Source organism: Propithecus coquereli, unplaced genomic scaffold (assembly GCF_000956105.1).
Source record: "Propithecus coquereli isolate 6110/MARCELLA unplaced genomic scaffold, Pcoq_1.0 Scaffold202, whole genome shotgun sequence".
Lineage (NCBI taxonomy): Eukaryota > Metazoa > Chordata > Mammalia > Primates > Indriidae > Propithecus > Propithecus coquereli.
Window position 1 is genome coordinate 1,692,954 of NW_012145190.1, and position 6,000 is coordinate 1,698,953.

The 6,000-nt window shown below is 38.4% G+C and overlaps 1 protein-coding gene across 1 annotated transcript in view; it reads left to right on the plus strand.

Moving 5' to 3' along the window:
- The first annotated feature begins 3,011 nt into the window (after nt 1-3,011).
- The window catches only part of LOC105810068 (glycine N-acyltransferase-like), a 20,897-nt gene continuing 17,908 nt past the window's right edge, over nt 3,012-6,000 (plus strand). The window contains exon 1 of the mRNA XM_012643980.1: nt 3,012-3,212. The gene's annotated coding sequence lies outside the window, so the exon portion shown is untranslated. The remainder of the gene's footprint in view (nt 3,213-6,000) is intronic.

Below are 6,000 nucleotides of genomic sequence, written 5' to 3' on the forward strand. Positions count from 1 at the left end.
AGCATTGAGTAATAAGCTTCTTTCTCAGATATGAAGTTGTGTCCTTTCCTTCTACAAGTCTTCAAGACATAACAGATTTAGGGACATCTTTCCAGACTTTTCACAATTTACAACTCTCTCGCCAGCATAGGAAGGAAACATTTTTGAACATTTTGAAGTATGCCTGGTGTGGATTTGTCATCTCTTTTAACTTCCACCTAGATTACTTTCCTATACAATAGGAATATTTTTCTTACACTTCAAAATCAGCTCCAGGTAAGATGCAGATTATTTTTTTTAATTCTTTTTATGTGTTATCAAAGCATGGGTTAGCATTTGGCTATATATATATGTGTGTGTGTGTGTGTGTGTGTGTGTGTGTGTGTGTGTGTGTGTATAATTTTTAGAAACAAGGTCTCACTATGTTGCTCAGGCTGGTCTCAAACTCCCAGCTCATGTGATCCTTCTGCCTCAGCTTCCTGAGTAGCCTCCTACAGGCCTGTGTCACTATGCCCAGCTTGTCTGGCTGTATTTTCATAATGTTTTACCATGTGTAATTTTTGGGGTAGTAGAAACTCTATATGGAGGCAAGCTTCATCTAACACTGTAACGTAGATATGTATGCACTGGTATACTACAGGCATGTGCCACTATGCCCAGCTCGTCTGTCTATATATTGGTAATTTTTACCATGTATAATCTTTGGGTAGCAGAAACTCCAGATGGAGCCAAGCTTCATCTAACGCTGTAATGTAGGTATGTATGCACTGGTATATAGGACAAACTAGTCTGAAAAGTCCAAAATGAGTCTGTGAGATTTGATGAATTAAGGGATTTAATATGAGTCTTTTTTGTGGGTAAGGAAGTACACACATTTCTGCAGTAGAACAACATGGAAACTTTTAAAGAAATTTTTCTCTCCATTGTCTCACGAGTATGAGCCTTATGGAAAGGACTAGACATAGAACCTTAGGAAAAAATTTATTCTACTAAATATTTTACACACACATTTGTACATGCATAATGCACTATAGTAGATCATTATTTATTTAATACAACATTTCTATGTGCTTACCATGTACCGGGAACTTGTCTAAGTAATTATTTTCCAAGCAGTTATAACTATGCATATCTAAATTACAGAAAGGCAAACTCAGTTCTGCTTATATTTAGGATTTAGGATTTTTAGGATTTTTAAAGCTGGAAAAGCTATAGCTCCCACCCTGATGGTGAGACAAGGCTGGATAAACTACAAAACCGCGTATGTTCTGAAATTCAGTAGGGTGGTGAGGGCAAAGGGCAACTAAGTGGACTGAATTCTGATCAAGGACAGGCCCTTCTTAGGTAAGAAAGGACACACAGATTGTCTCAGCCATGGCAGAGCACAGGAAGGGCCCTTAATTTTCCCTCAAAACCCTACAAAGTAAGTACTATTATTTACTTAATTATTGATACATTAGTGGAGGCAAGGAAAGATGAAATAATTTAATCAAGGTTACACAGTAGGTAAGTGGTACAGTTAAGATCCACACCCTGTTAGTTTGGGACCATCACCCTCGCCACAACCCACTATGCTGTGCTCCCCCGTCATCATGGCCCGCCCTTCAGCCAGAACCCCAGAGAAAACCACTTAGAATGCTAAGTCATGCTGGTGCTCTGAACCTTTCCCCTTGCACCTGATCCTGAAGTGTGTGAGAAGGCTTACGTCTGTTATCACATACAACATTGCAAAATAATAACCACAGCGTTAAGAGCAGGAAAAATCTCTGGTTACCTCATACAACACATACTTTTTACAGCTGGGGCAACAAGACAGAGAGGTTAAGAAACTAGTCCAAGATATGAGGGCAGCAGACACCCTTGAATCCTGGTCTTTTGCCTGGCTGAGTGAGTGTGAGAGCTGAAGTAGAAGGATTAGGGGGCTGGAGGGGTCAGGTTTCCGTTATTGGGGTAAAGGAAGGACCCCAATCTTCGGCTGCAGTCAATTTTTGTGAGATACGAATTCCACACGAGGCTCCACTATGTTAACACTGACAGAACCATCTCAGTGGACTTTGGCCTTGGATGGGGAATTACTGATGAAAATGACTTCGATCCAAACAGAAAAGATTCAGAATTAATGTTCTAAGAGGGGCAGGACTCCTAGAAAGGACAAGGAAAGTAAATGCAAAATAAGCCCTGTAAATTTGCACTGCGCTGGTGCAGTGAGCGAAGGGACACACCAGCTTTTTATCCCGCTATCTCCACACTAGCCTTTTCTGTCCCTCTACCTTTGATTAAAGTGTCTCTTCTTCCCTCCAAAATGAAGCTTTTGACTCACTTAGGAACAAGGTGATGAGGACAAGGACCTGGAGAATGTCAAATTTCCCTTCTTAGTTGTTTCACACGGTGGAGTTGAGACCCAAAATATCTTTGCAATGAACCCTCCTTTCTTTTCTGAGGATGGCAGACCAAGGGTAATGTGGAGTAGTGGAGACTTGGGTCTGAAAAGGCTCTGGGCTTAATGCCTATCTAATTCAAACATGCCGAGCCTCAGTTTCCTTCCTTCTGTATAAAATGAGACTAAGAAGTGCCCACATTGAATCATTGTTGGGATGTTTCACTAAAGCCTCAAAACGAGCAGGAGAGAGGGCACAGATTATCCTAAAAAGGGAGGATCCTAACAGCTTCCTTCCCTCCATTCTAGTAATTTGCTCTTCTGCATACGCAGAAAAAAAAAAAGATTGGATTCTGCAAATCAGACCTCATCCACATCTTTCTCACCGCCTTGCTTCTGTTGAGGGTAATGGGAAGGGCAAGAAGAGGGGGATTTCCTCCTTAACCTGACCCTCCTTCCAGTATCTGGTCTGTTGGTTTCACACAGCTTTGGTTTGCACAGTAATTGCCAGAACATGTAGGGCAAAGAGCAATGTGGAAAGAGCAGGGTGGAAGAGAAGCTATGGGTGCACACTGCCAGCCTCCCCACTTTACAAAGCCAACTCTTTCAAAATGTAACTGTGAGGGGAAGGGTTGAAGTCCACTGGAGCTGACAACCAGAATTTTTTGCCAACATAGGGCAAAGACCGTATTATAAGCCTCGGCTCAGCAGTATCTGGAGGAAACACACCAAAACTCACTCGGCAAGACCCTGCTGTAGTGACTGCATTAGGAGGACATTTCATCTCCTGGAGGCTGCTATACATCCTTTGTTCCTAGGGACATCAACAAAGATTGGCGTGAAGAAAATTTTTCAGGTGAGGACACATCTCAAAGTAGCATATATGTAGGATGGACAAGTCTAGAGGTCTAACGCACAACATGAGAACTATAGGTGATAAAATTGTATTTTGACATTCATAGTAAATCAGTAGATTTTAGCTGCTCTCACCATACAAAAAATGGGTAACTATGTAAGATGATGGAGATGTTAATTTGCTTCACTGTAGTGGCCTTTTCCTATCTATATGTACCCTATAACATAATTTTTATACCTTAAATATACACAATAAAAATTTATTTTTTTTAAAAAAATAATTGCTTTGTGAAAACCCCTCCACTTATGTGAGTCGAATTGAAATGCACACATTGTGTTACATTCAGAACATTTAGGCAAATATGCTCAAGGAAAAGGAATGACTTCAACTACATATATCTGGCACTTGCTGTATAAAGGGCAGTTGGTCAAGGACCATAAGGAATTCTTAGAGGTTTCTGCTCTGAACTAATATCATACATGAATGAGGGGAGGTTTGGGTGCTTTCTGAAAACAAGTGAGTGAATGGAATACTTGTGCTAAAGTCAGAGAGGAAATAATTAGATTAATAAGAACAAGAATATAGACCGCACTTATTTTTATTTAAATCATGTAAAAATTTTTACTTTAAATATTTCAACTATAGTGCTGACTTCAACAGCACGTATACTAAAATTGGAACAATACATATAAGATTAGCATACCTCCTGCACAAGAATGACACACAAATTTGCAAAATGTTCCATAGTTTTTAAAAAGAAAATAAAGATTTCTACTATAATACCACTACCATAGTTTTTTTAATTTACCTGTGTTTTCTTTTAAATTTATACTTTACATGCTGTATATGAAATGTTTTATGTCCTATATTTTCTCATTTTAACACTCTTCCACACGTCTACATGTATTACATATTATGTTTGTATGTGTTATGTTAATGCCTTAGAGTTCCATCACCCTGCTAGATCATATGTTACATTACCTTCTTTTACTGTTAGACATTGGGATTTTGTTTAGTACTTGCTTATGTTTATGTGGCTTTAAAAAATCTGTTTAGACTTTTTTCTTCTTTTGAATCATTTTCTTTAGATTAATTTCCACTTCTGGAATAACTGGGTCAAAGATTCTGAAGTTCATGCACAAGGATGCTGCCCACTGCTCAATAACACTGACTACAGCAATTGTGTCATATTTTCAGGAAAATTTCAGTCTTCATAGTGTTCAGTCTACTCTATTTATTGGGTGCCATGCTTGGTTGTTACTTCATGCATAAATCCTTGGAGAGTGGTTCCAAATTGTACCCTTCAGAAAATATAGTAATATGACACCCCATACATTTGACATCAAACTCTACATTGAATCTTACACTCACGTAACTACCTTGTGAATTGCCTCTAAGTAAAAGATAAGATTAACCTTCAGGAATGTTATATTTTTACCATCCTAAGACCCTCAGATACAAGATACAAGTTTTCTTCCCTAGTCTAAAGTTTTCTTCAAAATATAACTTAACACAAAATAGCTGGAAATCATTTTATATCCTGTATATATTATGCACTCAACACATATATGTTGATTGAATGACTGTATTAATATCTCTGTACTTTTATAAAGAGAAGTGACTAGACAAAGTACTGCAAGCATTTCATGCACTCAGTCATTCATGAACCATTTATTAAGGCCCGACTATGTGCCAAATACCATGATAAACATTAATGATGGGAGAATAAATGGGCTTCCTGCCTCAGAGGAATTCACAATCTGGAAAATTGTAACTCAATTTTATTTTATTTTTTATAATTTTTATTTTAATTTCAGAATTCTATGTGGGTACAAACATTTGGGTTACACATAATGCCTATGCCTCACCCAAGCCAGAGCTTCCCCTATAAAGTGTGCTCTGCACCTATTGGTTGTGAGATTACCCACCCCCATGATCCTCCCCCCAACGTGACTGGAACCTTACGGATGTTACTACCATGTGAGCACCTTCGTGTTGATCAGTTAGTACCAATTTGATGGTGAGTACATGTGGTGCTTGTTTTTCCATTCTTGTGATACCTCACTTTGAAGGATGGGCTCCCACTTTATCCAGGATAATATAAGAGGTGCTAGGTCACCATTATTTTTTGTAGTTTGAGTAGTATTCCACGATATACATAGACCACATTTTATTAATCCATTCACATGTTGATGGGCATTTGGGTTGTTTCCACATCTTCGCACTTGTGAATTGTGCTGCCATAAACATTTGAGTGCAGATGTCTTTATTACAGAACATCTTTTTTTCCTTTGGGTAGATGCCTAGTAGTGGGATTGCTGGATCAAATCGTATTTCTGTTTTTAGCTCTTTGAGGTATCTCCAAATTATTTTCCACAGGGGTTGTACTAATCTGCAGTCCCACCAGCAGTGTAAGAATGTTCCTATTTCTCCACATCCTCGCCAGCATTTGTTATTTTGGTACTTTTTGATAGAGGCCATTCTCACTGGAGTTAGGTGGTATCTCATTGTGGTTTTGATTTGCATTTCCCTAATGATTAGAGATTTGAGCATTTTTTTAATATGTTTGCTGGCCATTATTCTGTCTTCTTTTGAAAAGTTTGTGTTCATGTCCTTTGCCCGTTTATTGATGGGGTTGTTTGATTTTTTTCTTCTTTTTTTTTTCTGTTATATAAGCTTGAATAGTATTATTATTTTTTTTTATTTCAGGGTATTGTGAGGGTACAAACATTATGGTTACGCTTTATGTCTTTGCCTCACCCAAGTGCGGGTTAAAGGCATGCCCTTC